Source organism: Spermophilus citellus, assembly GCF_964194105.1.
Source record: "Spermophilus citellus genome assembly, chromosome: 11".
NCBI classification, from domain to species: Eukaryota; Metazoa; Chordata; class Mammalia; order Rodentia; family Sciuridae; genus Spermophilus; species Spermophilus citellus.
Window position 1 is genome coordinate 72,127,235 of NC_138192.1, and position 20,958 is coordinate 72,148,192.

General features: G+C 41.1%; 1 protein-coding gene across 3 annotated transcripts in view; it reads right to left on the reverse strand.

Moving 5' to 3' along the window:
- The window catches only part of STK39 (serine/threonine kinase 39), a 264,560-nt gene that overhangs the window by 163,764 nt on the left and 79,838 nt on the right, over positions 1–20,958 (reverse strand). The window lies entirely within an intron of this gene.

Consider the following 20,958-nt stretch of genomic DNA (forward strand, 5'->3'; position numbering starts at 1 on the left):
ATTTAAGAATACCACTGGAGAAAGTGAAACTATGTGCTGTGTTTTTTATTATGATCTTCTAGCTGCTTTAATTCAAAGTTCTCAATGTAGAGAGAGTATAGAGAGGTAATGTTTTAAAAATGAAAGAGGAATAACATCCATCTTTCACATTCCAATACCCTCCCCTTGACAGTGTTCATCAACATCTTAGCAAAATTGTAACGGCAAATGCACAAATCCTCAAATACAAAGCCAACAAGCTTAGGTTTGTCCACATGCAGCAATCAACACAAATGAAAAACTCAGTAAGAAAAGACTATTTTTTTTCTCATGTTAGATTTCTGAATGATCTTCCTAAGTAGAGATGGAATGCTTTGTAGAATCAAAATAACACTTATTAACACCCATTATAAAGTTCATTGTGTGAGATTAATTAAGCACACTATAGATGCAGACAAGCATATATGTAAGAATTATCTCTATATATAACAAGAGAGAGGAGAACACTTGGTGCTTATTAATGCATGAAATCATAAGTACATGTTTGTATAAAGGTCAAAAGCAATTAATAGGTTAAAGACTAGTATACTTAGTAATAGCCAAGTCAAAGACCCCTGGATAGTGAACTGGTAAATAGTAAAAAGAAAGGGTAGTTAACACCTCAACACCAACCACATAGAATACTATGGAGTATGGCTCCTGCAAACAGCTTTAATGTAATTCTCCTTTGCCAGTTCCCTTTGCTGACTGTTAGAATGACAGCAATTACTAAACAACCTAAGTACAAACCAAGGTCAAAATGTAATAACATTTGCTTTAGGCATATAATATTAAGTTATGCAACTGGGTGATTTAATACATGATAATCAGTTCCCTAAGTAGAAACATGTTGATAGTTTCATTTTAGTTACATTTAAATATACTCCACTCCCAAAAGGATTTTAATTACAAGTAAAAGAAATGAAAATTGACAAATGGAATTTTTGTTCCAACTACTACTCTGATGTTAATATTAAACATTAAGCAAAAGTACATTTTGAAAAAATAATTGCCATATAATTTAACTTGCATATATAAGTCCAACTCTAAAACTCTTTAAATTTTCTGATGAAAATTTAAAGAAATTTTATCAGAAAACTGAGTCTTGTGAAAAAAAAATCTCTAGAACTAGTCAATCAAGTCTCTTGTGGGCAGGAGAATATATAATCCATCCTCTTACAGAGAATTAGGTGAACTGAACCATTTGTAGGCATCTACTATTTTTGGTTAGAGAAAAAGAATACAAAAATGCTTTCAAAAATATTAAGTTCAGTGAATTCAACATTCGATTTTTTATTGAAATTATTTTATAACATGATAGCACAAATAAATATATGTAATCTGTAAATAATTGTGGATATGAGTAAAGGCTGCTTTAAATGAAAAATATATTCATCTTAATGTAGCTAAAGCAATCTGGGACCCTAAAGTCTCTTCCTGAAAGATATAATCCAGATAAAAATCGAAAATTAACATTATATATCTTTTCAATTCCTTAAAAATACTATGTGCTTACATTAGATATTTTAAAGGCTGGCAAAACAGCTGAGCAAGATATATAGTAGAATTTCTTTTTTGACAATATCCCTTCAATATATCGTTCGTGATTCACATATTTATTCATAGCCTCCACTTAGAACATTCACTTTAAAGTTATAAACAGATGGTTAAATGTCTTAAAGCTCAGAACAAAAATTCCAGAAGCAGAAAACACCAATCCTAACATCCACTAGCTCTTGGGAGCAGAATAAATACACAATTTGCTCCTGTGTATGGCTAATGTGTATAGGGTAAGATTTATATGTACAGAGACATGGAACATTTTAACCAAAGTACATAGTGTGCTTGTACAAACAGGAAAATTGGTATACTCTGTTGAGTTAGCTTACATATGACAGTGAGAACAGGGTGGCAGAACAGTAGAGTGAAAGCCACCCTTGCTTCCTAAGGGGCATGTCTAGGTGGCCAAAGGGAATACTGGGTCAGAGACCATGAGCACTTCTCTAGCAACATGAAATCAAAGCTCCAAGAAGAGTGAGCCAGCCCATCTTCCTACCTGCAGAACAACTGGAGAATATGGATAATAAAAGGGACTTTAAAGAAGCTGGCATCCTAGTAAGTAAAGGGCTCCAACATCTTTTGAGCCCATCCACTTCTTCCCTTCCCTCCAGCTACCGCCTCAGTGTCAGTCAGCACTCTTTGCCAAGATGTCTGTGGCAGCCTCCTAAGTTTCCACTGCCTGATCTCCCCAGATCTAGGCTCTAGCAACCAGGCTTTTCTGGCCCAGACTTGAGCCCTCTATAAAAGTCTTTAAAGTGTACAACAACCCCCAGGGTGAAGTCGAAATGTGTTAGCCTAACACATAAACCTGACCCCCTGTCATCTCACATCTCACCTGTCACTACTCCCAGCTCCAGCCAGTGGCCCATGCATGGCCCCACTCAGCTGCTTACTTTTCACTCCTGACCCCAATGCCTGCTTAGCCTCACCAGTGATGCCACTGCACATGGTGCTCATCATCCATGCACATCTGTCCACTATGGAGAGGACACCAGCAGAGGGCATTCTGCATGTCCTGAGTGACAGAAGCAGTTTGGGCATCCTGACCTTGCAATTCCGTCAATGTACATCCATCACCTTTATTTAATTTGTCAAGAATCATTTAAGTCACACTGTTCATTGTTTTATTTTTGATGTTTCAATGCTAAGCCTTGAGGAGGATCTACAGAATTTTGAGATAAAGTTATCTGATTTTAAGAGCATTAGATCTACCAGGAAACAGCATGCAGTGACAAGTGAGGGTGGAGAGTCACAATGCTTAAGACTGGACAAGGGATTTAACCTTGTCCATATCTGAATGGGCTTCTGTTTCCTCATCAGGCTTCTTACCTTGCACCTATTTTTATTTTACTTTCATATTTGGAAGATTCTCCTGCTAATTTTTACCATGCATGAATATTCTTTACAATAACTGTTAGGTCGGTCAATAAGCTACTGTTCTCTGCCTTCTAATCAACCATGTATGTGGGCTGAGGGGTCAGCATTAGCAATTTTCTGAGGTATATAAAAGAGAGAGAAAGAGAAATAAAGATGTGTTTTTCAACTATAAGAATGTCACCATCTTGGGCTGGGGATGTGGCTCAAGCGGTGGCACGCTCGCCTGGCATGAGTGGGGCACTGGGTTCGATCCTCAGCACCACATAAAAATAAAATAAAGATGTTGTGTCACCGAAAACTAAAAAATAAATATTAAAAAAATTATCTTTCTTTCTCTTTAAAAAAAAAAGAATGTCACCATCTCAGTAGGATAAGACATGAAATAATCAACAACAGAAAATATAAAATCTAACACTATGTTGTCTGTGTAGAGGTGCAGGGGCTAAGATTATAATGGTCATGGAAGACTGTAACTGAAGTGGGCCTTGGACCCAACCCTGCAAATGAGGTGAAGATCTGATAGTCAAGCCTAACAGGAAATGAGTTCCAGACAAAGACACAGCATGAGCAAAGCACAAGTGTGGAGCCAAGAAGAAAAACTGTCTGACAGCTGCCAGGGTCAAGAACTCAAATACCTACAGGGGCCAGGCAGGAAAATAAAGGAGGGAGGAGGATCCTGAAACCAGCAGCAGGAGCCCAGTGATCAGGGCACTTGACACACAGTATCAGTGCAGCTGAGTGCTGGGCCCCTTGGGGACCCTGGAGCCCATTCTCAGTACCCCCATCCCCCACACAGGCCAAAGGCAGGCTTCTGCCATGAAGCTGAAGAAGAAAGTCAGCATCAGGGAAATGGGGACCTGATGTCCCAGATCTCCCAGTTTTCCCAGAGAAGCTGGACATAGCAATCTTTATGTAAAAGCACCCGTTTTTGTTGTTGTTGGCAACAAATCCATAAAACTTATAAAGAAGAAACAACTGGGAAAGCAATTCCTCTGGCCTAATTTAGTCTGCAAAACTAGTCTGCCAGCTGTGTTGTTCTGATGTCTAAAATTTACCTAAAAATACTTCAACATATACTGACTGACATTATGCTGGCAACCCTACAACCCAAGTGGTCAGCTGGCCTTCTAACCAAGAATGCCCAGCACTGAGGGGTTCTGGCAGCACTTGATTCAGGACAGCTGCTAGAAATATTTCTATTATCCACACCTGAATACAGACAAGTATGGTCCAGGTAAAATGTCAAAAAGGGATTGTTACTAAGGAGAACAACACCATGATGCAGGTCACAAGTGGGCTTTCCATTAGCAAAAACTAAGTTTTCCACACACTGAGAGCAGCTGAAAAATTTTTAGACATTCTCCCCACCTCTGCATGTATAGAATAAAAGGATCTAGTCAGGCTCGTGTATAAACTAAACCCCTAACCAGTTCTGTATGTATTTGGATTCCTGATGCCAAAGATAAGGGTAAAGGAAAACTGCATCTGGAATCCTGAATTGTCTGCCTCAAGTAAATTTCTCATTTGCCTACAAGAAAAAAGAGCTAGGATTGCCTTGGGCTTAGAGAACAAATTGTGAGAACCATTTGGGGGCTTGCTTGCTGAATCAAGGCAAAATTAGACTGAAAACTGATTTCCTTAAAGTCTAAGAGGGAGGTTATGCATGAGTAAGGAACAATCCTCACCTACCTCAAATTTCTATGGCATCTATAATTATCTTTGAAAAGGAACCTGAATTGTGCATGGAAAAAAACTGGCTCCAGGTCGATTCAATTGGTTAGAGAATAACAGAATCAATGCTTGATAGTTCAGCACTTCCTAAAGGCAGACACAAAGGGTTAAGAGAGACAGTGATTCCTTCAGTGCTCTAAGGGGTTAGTTAGGAGACAGAGAGAGCCCTACTGGTTTTAGGGGGCCCTGCGAGTTTCTGGCTGTAGAGCAGCCTCATTTCCCCAAAGGCAAGGCTTTATAAAGTCAGGAAGCACTGGGAAGGACAGTTGAAGAGCCCAAACACGGTGTGAGCATCAGGGAAGAGAACTTGTTGCCCTTTCTCTCTAGATAAGAAAATGTGGGAAGAGTAACCATGCAGGGGTATTCAGGAGAGGAGAGGGCAGGGCCGACTGCAGCCATAACCCATCAGTAAAATCAACAGGGCCGGTATGAGAAGGGATACTCTGGTAAGGGGAAGGATCACACAAATTCTTGAGAAAATAGGACAACTCATTGGATATAAGAATTGAAAAAGAAGAAGGTATAAAAAGATTAAATGACTTGGGCTGGGGCTGTAGCTCAGTGGTGGAGCGCTTGCTGAGCATGCATGAGGCACTGGGTTCAATCCTCAGCACCATATAAAAATGAATAAATAAAATACAGGTATTGTGTTCATCTACAACTAAAAAAAAATTTAAACTAAAATTTAAAACAAAACAAAAAAAAGATTAAATAACTTGCCAAGGAACACATAGCAAGTTATTGAGGACATGAATAAAAACCACAGTCCTTCAAAAAGGAAGCTAGCCACTTAGCTCATAGACTCCTTTTCAGGAAAGTTCAGTGTATTTTTCTTCACTGAAAAGGAAGTTCAGAATAGGATAATGGCGTTAATATTCCACAACTCTAAACTCTTCCCCGAGTAAAGATCAAGTTGTGATTACCCAACTCAGGAAAACTAGTTTGAGGTTCTCTGGTTAATCCTCAATGTCATATTTATATCATCAAAAACAATCCCTTTGTAATGTGATTTGCTGCCCAGTATTTTTTTTTTCCTCTGTTTCTTTCTTTCTCATGAGGGACTCTCAAGACTTCACTGGCAAAACTGAAATTTACTGCAAAACACCCAGGACCATTTTCAGCACTGCCAGCACCCAGCCCCTGGGAGCAGCAGGGATTTCCTTAAAATTAAAATGTTGCAATCCCAAGAAGCATATAAAGAAGTGCATTGTGACTTACATTATGTAAACTGAACAATAATGGGTATAAAGCAGAAGCAAATATTTTCTTAATTCTGTTAGGAGTAGACCATAGTAAGCATTTTCAACGTATTTCATTCTTTTCACACTGTATTATATCAGGACCTTGTGCCAGGACCACGCTGCTGCTCAGTAACAGCAGTGTGCACTGCCTGGGCTTAGACACACTGTGGGCTGGCAGGATTTTGCTCTAGATACAATCCTACCTCCCTGTGACAGCTAACATGGGAAAAGATAGAGGGTGAGTACTGCACAACCTGAACAACATCAACTGGAGGAGCGTGCTCCTGCGCCACACTTAGAACTGGAAATGCCATTTTCCGCTGGGAATTCCCCCGTGAGAGAGAAAACACACAGATCAAGGAGAGTCCTGGTCATGGAACGCAGCTGCAGAATCAGAGGGCTGCCTCTTTCCACTGCAATCCAGCCTGCTAGTCCATCCAGGTCACTCTTCCTAATGTCCAGATCTCGTCATGGCACTCTTTAGTCAAAACTTTCTCTTTCCCAGGCACAGAATAACAAAGAAGCTCAGCTCAGGCCATTACACAGCCTGTCTATGAGTGACAACAGCCTTCAGACTGCAATGCTTATCCAGTTGTCACATACTTTAGCCGAATGCTTCTTTAATACAAAAGATCACCATCTCTCAGGTTTATTTTCTTAATATATTATCAAATTCAGTCTTTATCTACCAGTGGTTGTTTGCTTTATTTTTGTTTTTGAATTAAATTGGGGCAACTTTCCACCTTCCTGGAGCCTTGCCATCATTGAAATGTCATCAGACCTCTGGCCCCTGAGAACCAAGTCTGAATGGCAACGGGGAGCTATATCCTCCTTCACTCCTGCAACCGGAGGCAGGAGAGAGCCCAGTGGATGCCTGAAGAGTCCAGATGGACACTGTGCCTTGATCAGTAGAACTCAGCACAACCCAGGGCAAGTAGCAGAACACAGAGCCAAGTCAGGACCTGGGACAAGAGCCACCAACACTCACTGTGCTGGCTTCCTTCTTGAAGTAATGCCACCTCGCTCACAGCAGCAGTTTCCCCTCTATTATCACAGTGGCATTTCGGCACATTGTGAATGTGAGCCTGTCCGAAGGGCAAACAATGACACACGTGGTGTAGCATAAGTGGCCCTCATTCAGAGGCACTGTGGGGTCCTTCCCAAAGATCCCTGAGACTAAAAGGAAAAGAAGAGGCAGCAAAGGGAAGATCCAGGAGTAGAAAGGAGCCACGTTTCCACTCTGAGGAACACTCTGGAATCAAACAGGCTGGAAATGTAAGTTGCAATTACATTCCCTACTAATTTACCTAACTTCTTTAAGCAATCACTTCTCAAGCTTTAAGATGAGGAGTTTAGAACACAGCAGGTTCTTAATGCTATTATTAGTCTTTGTGGCACACACTGCGGCTGGCTGACAACCCAGCATCCACACCCCATTCTGCTCTACCAGGATCATTTTTGCCAGGCTACAGGGGATGAATCTTACTGATCTAAGTTAGTGATGGCGCTGGACCTCTCATAATGTCTGAGGGTCTGCCCTGGTTCAGACCTGTGAAATCCAAGTGGAATGCAGTGTATCTGCCTGTGGAGAAGTTTTCCTCCTGAATAAAAGAACGGCCCCACAAGACTCCTTTGCTTCCCACTCCCTTTCCAGTGCGGGAACAGTCATGTGAAGAGATGATGCTGTAGCAAGAGCAGCCCAGGAAGACAGATACTGTCCCACACACTGGGGGTGCAGGGGGGAAGCAGAGAAGAGCTCAGATGGCTGGGATTTCCCTAGGCCAGTGCCCCAGACTTCTTGTTATGGGAGATAACCAAATGTTTTTGCTGTTGAACCTCATCAAGTCCTCTTTTATTGACACTCAGAGGCTTCCTAACTCTTACTCCTGCCTCCCCCTTCTTTTCCCCAGGCCAGCCATGTTTCTTTGGACCTCCCAACTGCGTAGCCACTGCAAAGGCCAAAGTTATTTGTAATCCCCAAAAGAACTTGGTAGAAATCAGGTGGAAAAAAGAAGTTGAGCACACAGAGCTATTTCAGATTTTTAAACAGCTTCAGTATTAAGCATGGCTTTTAATGCTGGAGGCAGAAATCAAAATAAATGCAGAGGTATCTAAAGGGGGCTGGGGCACATGCTGCAATAAAAGTTTGTTTAATTTACTTTTTTTTTTCCAAGAGTTGCTACTTAAGGCAATGCTTACCCCCTGCCCCCCCCCCAAAAAAAACTCAAAAATAAATAAATAAATAAATAAATAAAAACCACACAATAATACACTTCCAGGAAACAGGAAAAAGCAATATCTTCAATGTTCTAATCTGGAATCTTGCTGTTCAAAATGGATCCATAGACCACAATCAGCATCACCTGGGGGCCTAAGACACGAAAACCTCAGGTTCCACTCTAGAGCTACAGGATCAAGATCTGCACTGCAACAAGAACCTCAGCTGGCCCAATGCACATAGGAGTGTAGAAGCCTCCTAGCAGTGCTTTGGCATGACTCATAATGTCTGGAAGACTCCAATGCACAGCCAACTACAGAGCTTCCTTCTTTCCCCTCTTGGATGAAGAAAACCATGGCCACGAAAAGAGAGTACAGGAAAAAATAATCTATGGATGCACATTCCTGTATTTTATGACATGTTCTTTGCTAAGTACAAGGGCACTACAGAATACAACTCACATCCCACATAGAAATCTCCAACCCAGTGACTCTCCACTGTCTAGTGTGTCCAGTAGGACAAACAAATCCATACATGTGACATGCCTCATGAGAATACTCAGATGTTTACAAAATCTCTTTTGTAAATACATGAAAACAATTCACAACCCCAATATTTACTAACTATCCATCACTCATGGCTGCTCAGGGGAGATGCTATGACACAGGGAGAGAAGAAGCTAGGTGAGCATCATTCTCAGCAGAGGTATCTGCAGAACTACTGCTTTCTCTCCCACTTATGATGAATTAAGGGTAATATAATTATTTTATCAGAGAAAAAACCTTGGATATGCTCATCTTTTAAGTAATTCAGTAAGTATGTAGCAATCAGTTACTCACACACCACCTGTCTTGCTCAGGTCAGCCAGGTGGCCCAGGAGGACCAGACAAAACCAAAGACAGTCCTCCAACACCCTCACTGACTACCCAATCTCCTCTGACCTTTTCAGTAGGTTCCTGGCTTTCATCCTGCTTATTCCTTCTTTATAAGCCAATGGTGCTCCATGGCCTTATTTGGCTCTTTTGACTGTGGCCCCCATCCACAGCATGGTGTCCAAGGCATCTGCCCCATCATTTGGGATTTCCTGAGTCTGTATCCTGGAGAGTCACTAATCAACTGTTCTGGACAAATCTATGTTTCCCATCAACGAATGAGGAAAGGCTGTTCCGATTTTCTTTGAAATATAGGAGAATGACAATTTCACAGCTTCTACTAGCAGCAAAAGGAGGCAAGAAATCAGAAGACATCATCTTTTTATTCCCTAAAGGTGTATCTTCATCTGTAAAAGTAAGAAAACCACCAACAAGAAAGCCTTTGCATGCTTGAGGTCTCAGCTGGGTAGGTTCTAGACATTGCCATCGTTCAACAAATTTCCTTCAAATGTGGCCTGGAAGGCTGGAATCCCATGCTAGTTTTCTCAAGTCCAATCACAAAAGATACATGTGGTCAATAGGTCACTATCAACTTTTTATTAAATATGATACTTACTATGAACAAAGGAAAACCAAGATAATCCCCAAATCACAAGTTCATTATTCTCTGACTCCCAGTAGGTAGGAGGGATATTTTAAAGATGCTCTGATGACAACAGCCACAGGACAGACATTTGGCTTAATACCTTCTCCACGGCCAAGATCATTCTCTGATGTGAATGCTTTAAAATAGTCCTGAGAGAGTCAGCTAATGACCATTTTGATGCAAGAGAGGTCCTTGGAGAACGTGTTGTCAACCTTCCTTATTTTAAAGCTGAAGGAACCAAGCCCTGGGGCAACTGAACTGTCAAAAAGTATAGAGTTAAAAGTCACAGGGGAGGTGGTGATGGGGAGCCTACTGGCAAGGACTGAAGTGAAGTCTGAGGAGATGTGAGAGTGATCAGCTTTATGACCTTCAGAATGACCTCAAACAAGTCCACAGGTACTCAGCAGTCATCAGTCCCCTGTCTGTAGGCCTGCTCTGCTAAACTGTCAGAGCTGTTGTAGGAGGCCACTAGATGAGTGTATTATACAGGTGCTATCATTTCCCCAGTCAAAGACACGCTTCGGAAGTCAACAGGGGCTCCTGGCTGGCCTATCCACAAAGACAGGCATAAGCAACTTAGATCAAATATTAATAAGTCTAAATCTCCAATGTGATATTTATATCCCTGCAGGTGGTCTCTTTAATACAAATCTCCACTTAACTAGCTCTGCTATCAGAAGCCTCCATTGAACCACAATAGCCCATCTGTACACTTGAAAGAAAGTGCTCCTATGGGAGAGGATTAAAATAACACAACTCAGATGACACAAGTATTTAAAGAGACAATTGACATCTTTTCCACAAAATTTCAAGAAGATTGGTCAAGGACAACATAATTTTTAAGATTTTCAGAACATCAATGAAAAAAACTTAGTATTTAAAGCTAAAAAGGCAGGGTCACTAAATGATGAGGATCATACATTTAGCTCTGTTGCTCAGTATTCTTTTAATCTACACAATAGTCATATTGTTATGGCTTGGATCTGGAATGATGTCCCCCAAAAGATTTGGTCCCTAATGCAGAGGTGGGGCTTCTGGGACGTGATTGCATTATAAGGGCTCTGACCTCATCAGTGGATTAATCCAGTTAGTGGATTAATAATCTGAATGGACTACTTGGAGGTGGTAAAAATTTCAAATAGATAGATCACGGTTTGGAGGAAGTAGCATGTGCCCTTGGGGACTATATCTTGTCCCTGGACCCTCCCTCCTTCTCTCTCCCTCCTTTTCCCCCTTCCTCTCTCCTTCCTGGCTACCTCATCCTGAGCAGTTTTCCTCTGCCACACCCTTCCCCCACGTTCTGCCCCACTTCAGGCCCAGAACAATGGAGCTGATCAACCGTGGACTGAACAACCTCTGAAACCATGAGCCAAAATAAACCTTTCCTCCTCCACGTTGTTTGTTTCAGGTATTCTGTTCACAGTGATGAGGAGCTGACCAATACACATATGTTTGTTAATTCATTCAATAATCATTTACCAAGCTCTCACTCAGGGCTGTGTGTTACTAGTTCTGGGCACTGAGACTGTCTGCACAACAGAAACTCCTGTCCTCGAGGAGCTGACATTTAAGTTGGGGCTGGGGAAATGGATGAGATTAATGTGGATAATACACAAAATTACTATGTACAACACACAGCAGTAGTTTTCAGACTTTATTATACATTGGAATTAGAGGGCTTCTTAAAACCCAGACTGCTGGCCTTACCTGTGTTGTTTCTGAGTCAACACATGGGAGGGCATGAGACGGCGTCTTTATCAAACTGAGACTGCTGTTGCTAGTGGCACACCTCAGTGATCACTACGATCGATGGAGGACAGTGCTGTGTACATTCAGGAAAAGTAAAGCAGAGAACAGAAAGTCTGGGGTAGGAGAGTTGCAATTTGCCACAGGATGGCCATAGAAAGATCACTGATGCAAAATTTGAGCCTAGATCTGACATAGGTAAGGAAAAGAATATTTCAGATAGAGGGAAGAGCCCATGCAATGATCCTGAGGCAGGAGCATGCAAGACAAGGAGGCTCATTTGCTTGGAGCATAGTGAAGACAAGGAAGAATCAGGAGATGAGGTCAAGAAGATAATAAGAGGCCAGACCTTGTAAGGCCCTGTGGGCTGCCTTGAGGACTTGACTTTCTCTCTAAGACAGAAGGGGGACTGGACAGTTGTGAGAATAGGCATGATATAAGTCAACTTAGCGAAATAGCATTCCTCTGGAATGCTATGTAGAGAACAAAACACAAGGGCAAGGGTAGAGGAAGAGAAGCCTTTAGGGTGTTACCTAACCAACCCAGACAAGGGAGGATGGTGCCCTGGACCAAGGGTAACAGGGGAGGTGGTGAGAAGTGATCAACAATAGAATTTACTAACACATTGGACAGGCCATAGAATCTGAGGGAAAGACAGGGCCAAGCAACACCACAATTTCTGGCTAATTCAATAGAAGGATGGTCCTGCCATTAAAAGCAGCAGGAAAGACTATGAGAACAGCTATTTGTTGGAGGGCATCAGGGCCACGGAGTTCCTTTGTACTTAGTTATTCAATTTTAGAGTTGAAATAGAGAGCCTGAGAATACCATTTCATAATGAGAGAAACCAGGACAAGCAAAGGCCCTAGCTGAGGACACAGGGCATAAATCAGTGATGGAGGGAGTCCACTAGATAATCCTTGGCTACTGTGACCCCAAGAGTACTCTGTATAGACAAGGGTTAAATTTTAAAAACCTTGGAATATAAATACATGTTAAGACTATTTAAATTTCCAGAAAATCTGTAATCAATGTACAATGTATGCAGCAACTTATGTAACTGACCAAAAACCCATTCCTATTTATAATACATATTTAAGATTTACCCCCAGGACAGCCTATTAAAATAATCCAAGTATGACTAACTTCAGTTCCCCAGAAATAGGTATTTCCTTGCACACATACAAATTGTGGACATTAAATTTTTATAGTTAACTGTTCAATGCCTGTTTCACTTGAACTGTAAACTCCATGACAAAAAAACATGTCTCTGCTGCTCACCACTCTGTCAGCTCAGAGGACTATGCCTGGAACCTAGTAAATGCTCAACAAATATGTCAGTTAACCACATAAGACACTGAACCCAAACACCCGATGTTCACCTTTCACCAGGGAAGGAGTAGACTATAACAAATGGGAAACAGAAAAGTAAATGAAAAAAATAAGCAAGTGAAGAACTGAGTTAAATTGCTTTGCTTTCAGAAAGTGTCAAAATGTGTTTTGCCCAGACCTCTGTAGCTTTTGATAATATATGAAATTTAATATAATAATGATACTGCAGGCAAAGGGAGGAAGGAGGGAGGAAGGAAAGGAAGAAGGGAAGAAAGGAGGGAGAGAGACCCAGTCACATCTACCCAGGCCCTAGACAGCCCTAGTGCTCAAGCCTGTTCCCGGTGCAGCTGAATGTGCACAGCTGAGGAAAGATTCCAGCCGGGAAGCAGCGCAAAGTGATTCTTCTCCTCTGGGTTCACGCAGTAAGACTTCCTTACATTGTTGCTCAAACAACTGCTAGCAGCTGTTAAGGGATAGAAAACTGCTCAAAACACCCCCAAGTATTCCTCCCTGATGGTGTGCAGATGGAATGGAAAGCCAAGTTTCTAGAATGAATGACATTCTTGGTTCATGCTACAGCTTTCACCAAATGTCACCATTTGTCAAGACCCTGAAAATCAGGAAGCCACATTTACTTAAGCCAGAAAAGAAATTGATAATTAGACTTTTATCTTAATCCATTAAGTCATATAATTCACATAATTATAATTTTTTCCTGAAACACAAAACACAAAACAAATATTTTGGTTCACCATAAAGCATTTTGTAACTTGCAAAAATTTTGCCTGTGTACTTACTCTACTTTCTGGGTATACCCAATGTTCCTTACTTCATGTTCTCTGCTTTACTCCTCAAGTTTATTAATCATTTAATTGCTAGCTACCTAAGACAGAGCATGCCCAAGATCAGAGATGAAAGATGTTCATTAAAAAACTATTTACGGCCTTAAAAATATAGAGTAGTACATGTGCCTAAATACTTTAAATATTTGCACCCCCACCCTCACAATATTTTATATGTATAGATATATATATACACACACATATCTATATATATATATATGTGTGTATATATATCTGTATCTATATGTATATCTATATCTATCTATATATATATATATGTGTGTGTGTGTGCGTGTCTGTGTGTGTGTATATATATATATATATATATATGATTACTCATTTGAACTTGCAGCTCAGCCTTACATCTGTGCTCTCTGCCATTGACAGGCACATGTATTTGCACAGCCTGCTGGTGAGACAGAGAGTCTAGCATGTCTCCAGTCAGATCACATTGACCCAAAGCTCCTGAACACCTCCCATGTGTCAGCACTATCTGGGATGTAGAGATGAGCAATGCAGAGTTTCCAACTCTGGGAAATATCCAGTCTGGAGGACAGTGAGGAAAAGAGAGACCCAACTTTCAGCACAGTGTCACAGGCTGGCTAGTTAGGGTATATACAAAGCACTTGGAAGCCACTACTTTGAGGGGCTTAACCCAGAAATGGTGGAGATAGTGGAGAAAAGGATCAGAAAAAGTTTCACAGGGAATGAGTGCTCTGAATTGAGTGGAGGAAGAGGAGGAGTTTAGCCAAATGAAGAAGGGAAGCCATGAAGCAGAAACCAGAGGCATTGCAAGTTGAAGCAGAAGCACTCTGGGCAAGAAGGGGAAACTGGCAGTCCTCCCTTTGCCGGCTTTATCTGCTTTCTGGTTCATAAATGGCATCTTCTTGATGTTCCCTCACTCTGTAGAAGGGGGAAAGCAACTCTCCTGGGCCTCTTTTAAAGGTCATTAATCCTAATGAATGAGCGCTAAGCCCCTATAACCAAACCACCTCTCAAAGGTGCAATTTTCCAGTACCGCCACATTAGGGATCAGTTTCCAAGAAATGACTCTGGGAGGATGCAGATATTCAGACCACAGTACATGCGCGTGCACATACGCACACACCTAAAAAGCAATAGGATGTGAAAATAAGCATGAGAGCTACCAAGCTCTCGAGTCAGCCTGAATCTGAAATGTCTAGAAAGTTCTTCAGAAATCAAATGTTCTGAAACCAACATTTTTATAGTCCCTTAAGAATGGTCCAGTTGGGTTTAGTGGCACATGCCTATAATCCCAGCTACTTGAGAGCCTGAGGTAGGAGGATGGCAAGTTCTAGGCCAGCTTGAGTGATAGTAAGAAGACCCTGTCTCAAAATAAAAAGGACTGGGGCATAGTCCAACAGTACAGCTCTTGCCTCGCATACATTAGGAACTGGGTTCAATCCCCAGTACCATCAAAAATTAAAAACAACAATAAAGGAGTGGTCCCTATATAAAAGAATACTACAATAAACAGATTTGCAGTGACAATTCTGAAGTGACTTGATATGCATTTTCTGTTTGCTTAAAATAGTGTCTCTCATTAATTCTGGACCAACAGGCTTAGTCAATTGCCAGACAAAGTACTAAAGCTCCACCAACACCATGACACAGCATCAAATTAGAAAATAAAATGCTATGCTGTGGGAAGACCGTGACTTTCAAACAGCCACTCCCCCTTCTATCATATATTGTAGCAAAACCTATTACATTTGCCAAGGCATTCTATCCAAATTTATTATCAGAGAGTCACACACAGGCATTCTAAGCACAGAGGATACAATAGGAAGGAAAGCATTTTCTTTCAACCCTGAGTGGGCAGTGCTCTGTGTTTTTGTTTTGTTTTGCTTTGTTTGTTTGCTTGTGGTGCTGGAGATGGAACCCAGGGCCTTGCCAATGCTAGGCGGGCACTTTACCACTAAGCTACTCCCCATCCTAGTCCCCGGGTTTTAATTCACTACATCAAAACTCAAGTTAACCAGTCTGGAAAGAGTACAGTGCCACTGAGCTTTAATTCTATGCCAAATGAAACCTAATATGTTCACTTCTCTCATCTCCTAATATCTTACTAGGGATGCTTTATGTTTCAACTTGAAGGAACAAGGAGAAAGAAGGTGCCAAATGTGTTCCCTGGTCCAAAGCAGAATCAATTTATGTAGAGGAGTACATAGGAAAGCTAGTGACTGTTACTAATGTTCCATCCAAAACTGAAGTCATTTAAATTTAGATCCAGGGTCCTCTCCCTGGAAATCTCACCCATACGGGGTGACAAGCTCTCGAGTAAGCCTGAATCTGAAGCTTTGGTCTACTGTGGACGACCCTACATGCCAACTTGGCATATTATTTTCCTGGCTCTATACCTTCATTACTTGTCTGTAAAATGGACATAATAGAGATGGCCACAGTGGTGCCTGCCTGTAATACCTGCAGCTCAGGAGGCTGAGGCAAGAGGATTGCAAGTTCAAAGCCATACTCTGCAACTTAGCGAGACCCTGTCTCAAAATACAAAATTAAAAAAAAAAAAAAAAAAAAAAAAGGATGGGGCTATAGCTCAGTGTTAAAGTATCTCTAGGTTCAATTCCTAGTACAAAAAAAAAAAAAAAAAGGCACAATAGTTCCTCCCCAGTAGAGTTATGGTAAGTCCCAAACTGGCTTGACACAAAGGAAGCACTCTACACATTAGTTATTAATTCTACATCCATAGTCAAGAGAAGGCTATATCCCTCCCACAGAATGTATGCAGTTGTCAATACAACCAAAGACATTAGCCTTACCACACTCCTTAGGTACATAAGAAGGCAAGGGTTCCTCGTGGTCTCCCTCAGGTTCCTAATCTGACTTTGTCTGACAAAGTTCTGAAAAAGGAATCAGTGCACCTGGTAGAGTGCTTCATGTCTTTAAGTAGCAAAATTACCCTTACTTTAAAACAAAGTACATAATACTCTCAAGGTACAGTCAAAGAAATATATGCAAACGAAACTCCCCTGACTTTTATTTTAAACATAGGGCCTAAAGGGGAGGAAAGAGACAAAGGGGAAAGAGCAAGAACCATCCAGATTAAAGCAATGTATTATTTGTTCACATATAATAGGTACCAACCAACAGAGAGTCAGTTTGGCTGCTGCTGCTGCAGCTGAGTCTCTATCTCCACTTTCCACCCACGTCCCCTATTTTATCCACCAAAGATACCAGCAAATGATCCAAAGACTCCTGATCCTAATTTTTGTTAAGTCATTCCCCTATAAATCAGGGACAGCAGCAGCATCTACCAATCCAAGGAGACAAGAAAAAGCGTCTTAAAGTTAATTGCCCTGTGTTACAGTTGGAAATTTAAAAAAATTGAAATTCTAAATTCTATGTAAATTCAATGCTTTGCTTAGGTCAGATAATATGGAAAAAAATTAAATGTGAATTCTAGAAAGCTCTAGATCCAAAAATGAAGAAAACACATGTATTTAATGGTGTGCTAGACCACCCTATACATCAGGGGAATGAGAATTCCGGTTCGTGTTATTACTCAGGCAAGAAGTCACATGTACAAAAGGAGACCAAGGAAACTGTGAATGGCTGGAAAACAAAGTCCTCACTAGGTGCCAGGCACATAAAAGTCACAGCCCTTACACACAGATTCACTAAATCCTCACAGCACCCCGAAACGGGGGCTTTTCGTAAGTGTCCTTCTGATCAATGGCCCCCAAGCATAATGTCCTACTGGGTCACATGCACCACAACCACCCACCGTGAGGGAAAAAACCCAAAGACCTGAGGCAGAATGAATAACAGAAAACCTTACCTTAGAGGATCTCAGCTGAGAAAAAGAAAAGGACAACGTGTTCCAGAGGGCCAAGGGAAAGAGCTCAGAACATTAATCTGACAAGAATGATGGGATGAGGTGACTGGCAGGGTACAGAGTGGCAGAATAAGGCAGGGGTTGACCTGCCTTTGCATTTCAAAGGCAATTCACTCCAACCTTGACCCTCATGGTGAGAGAGGACCATTTCATCACCTGAGAAAACTAGTTGTACTTTCTTATCAGTTTACAGCAAGATTAATGGCACACTTACTTCCAAATTCCATACCTCTTAATAACCCATAAACTCCCTTTTTTAGAGCTGCACCTCAAGGTTCGCATGTCTCCAGGTGCATTAGAGAAGCTGCGATCCTGTTGGCTGTAGTAACATTGGTCATGATGGGAACACCAGTGACAGTAATGGCAGCAGCTGCTGCTGCAGTGGGGCTGCACCGACATCACTGCAAGCCTACTGTGAGCCACCCACAGGATCCTGGTTATGAAGAGCCTCATTCCATTTCAGAAAAAGATGAGATGGATCATATTTTCATCCCCCTTTAAAAGAACAGAGTCTGAAGGCTTGGTAACTTGCCCTGGGTCCCAGAGCTACTAGGTGGTGGCTGGGGAATTTCAACCAAGCCAGTTGATACGAAAATCTGCACTCTTAACAACTGGACTACTCTTGAGCTGGGTGGTTTCAGAGTCTTGCTCACCAATTTTTTTCAGCTGATGCTTGTTGTGTTGAAGCATTTATTTTTTCAAACTCTCCCTAGCCTGTGGGATGAGGGGCACTCCCTAGAGTGATGACAAAATATATATATGTAAGGCACTAACTTAGCTTAAGGACAAAATCCTACATGGATGATAATGACGAGAGCCACCAAAGTAGAAGCACAGTGGGAGGCTGATAATGACGGATGCTGAGTGGAAGAAGCTCCTTCCTTCTACTGTGGACTACGTTAGAAGTTTTTCATGTTAAAGGTTTTTAAATGGCTTTGACTTATTGACAGTTTGAGTTTATTGAGTCATTTCCTTTCATGTATTTTACTAGGTCATACTTGCATATGGTTTAAAATTCAAAATGTGATAAAAGGTTTATACCGAACAATCTCACTCCCACACAATCATCCTTTACTGTCTTTGCACAAATACAAATGAATAGAGTGAGATTCTTGTTTCTCCTCTCCCAGCCCCATTATTTTACAAAAAGTAGCATATTATCTCCCTCTGTTGTTTACTCTTATTTAACTCACTTAATCAAGGAGCCTGGCAATTTTGTTTTTCACCTCAGTGTATAGAGTGCTTTGCATTCTCCTTTATACTTGATGGGTATTCCGCAGTGTAGCTACACCATATAACATATTAAACCAGGACACCTGAGTTATTTCCAATCTTTTGCTATCACAAATGATAATGCCGGGGGTAACCTATGACTACGTCATTAGAGACATAAACAGATGTAACTGGAGGATAAATTCCCAGCAATGAGGTGGCTGTAGTGGTGTGCTAGTAAATGTTCAACCACCAACCCTCCCTCAAAAAAGGCCCCGACTGTAGTGTCTGCAGATTACCATGGTGTGAATACTTCCGCCAGGACTAATCTCAAGCAATGTGATGTTATCAAACATGGAACTGGGAAGAGATGCACACAAGTACATAAAAGGCTTCCATGAGCTGGCTCCAAGGCCCCACTGGGTTGCTGAGACAAAGGGTAAATGGACCTCAAGTTTTGAGAGCTATCAGCAGATTCCTCCACCCTACCGATTTAACTTTGCAGTACTACCAACAAGTATTAAAATGCCTATCTCCTGAAAGTCTCACCAACTTCTATTGCCAAACTTTCAAGTTTATGATAGAAAGTATCTCAATGTAGTTTTAATCTGCATTTTTCTGTTTGTGAGTTTAAGCTATTTTTCAGCTACACTAAGGGCCATTTCTATTTTGTGCTCAGTGAACTGTTCCTGTTGATTGCCGATTTTGTTGGATGTACTAAGCATTTTGAACATTTACTTAATTATTGCATTAACCCTATAAGCAGGGTTAGATCCATGTTTCATGGGACATGAAGCTTATACAATTTGAACAATCTCTTTAAAATAGAAAACACAGTAATTAAGCATAAATGCATTTCTTTAAAATTTAAAAAAGAAATCATGGAGCCTTAAAGATTCAACCCCTTTCTTCTAGGATCTTTTTATACAATTTAACATTAATGCTTACATAGAAATGCTTCCTGGGTGCAAAGTGGCTTCCCATCTCCTCTCTGCAACTTTCAGAACACAGTGTACTCACAGGTTCCTAAATCTTAAACTTCAGAAACTGCCTGAAAGATGAACAGCACCATCACCTTATCTCAGATGGGGAAACTAAGCCTTGCAACAACATGCCCTAAGTCATGAAATAGGTGTCAAATCAGGACTCTTTTGATTCCAAAGTCTTGGGGCTTAAATAATACCTACAGTGCCTTCCCGCTGGTGTTAAATCAACCATTGCACATGACCAAATTTATCTTTCCAAAGGTAATCACTTTCATTATTAGTTCTTGGGGGTGGTGCATGTGATTTGAAAGAAATTCCCAATTTTTAAAATATGTCTACCCTCCATTAAAAAAAAATCAAAATTAAAAGCCCCTCTTCCTTCCAAAGTCTATACAGAGGCCAGGGTCAGCATCTATCTTGCCATACTGGCCAGGGGCTCACCTGCAAGGTTCTTAACACTCATAGGGGGGCAAACAATGAGACAAGAACACTCAAAGTTTAGCCTTTATATTGGGGTTGGCATTCTACTGAACTCTTCCATCTCTCACAACTGTGGATCATTAGATTTGTCTAGAAACAAGACCAGGATCAAGGACTAAGATCAACATTGGTCTAATAGCCAAACATATGAAAACCCTAAACCTATGTTAGAAGAGAATATTCTTCCACACCAACTCAAAAAAAGGCAATTAGGCTGATCAATCATTTGCGGCAAATTTCAACATTCTTAACAACATAAGCCAAATCAGTGATTTTTTCCAAGGACACTGCTAGCAAAGGCTGCTAATAATATTTCATGCCTGGAAACCAGAGAGCTGAATACCACCCATGGTGTGGACAGTCCAGAACAGCAAAGGGCCATTCAGCCAAATACTCCCAAAGCACCTCCACTGAGAGATGGCGATAGCTAAGGGGAGGGCTGAGTTGGACCCTCAAGGATGTGGGGTGAAACAAGAGTTCATACACAAGTGGCTACATTTTTATCCCAGACCTTTCAGGTTCTCTGATGAATAACAAGGAATGTCCTCACCTGATGAGTTCACTCAACAGCCATTGGCTGCAGCTCTGTCCATCAGCTGTCAAGAACAGCCATGTGGGGTCAGATTCAAGAACAAAGTTAAGTCCTGGGTTTTGAGAGTTCATAACTCTTTCTACCCATCTCTTCCATCAGAAGTTTTCAAATTAAGGTACACCATGTTTTAAACTTTCAAACTCATAAAAAAACTTGCTCAAAACTTCTTTTATAAATAAAATGGTTCATATAAATGGTTATGTAAATGTATTCAGATTGAATAGTGGAAAACAT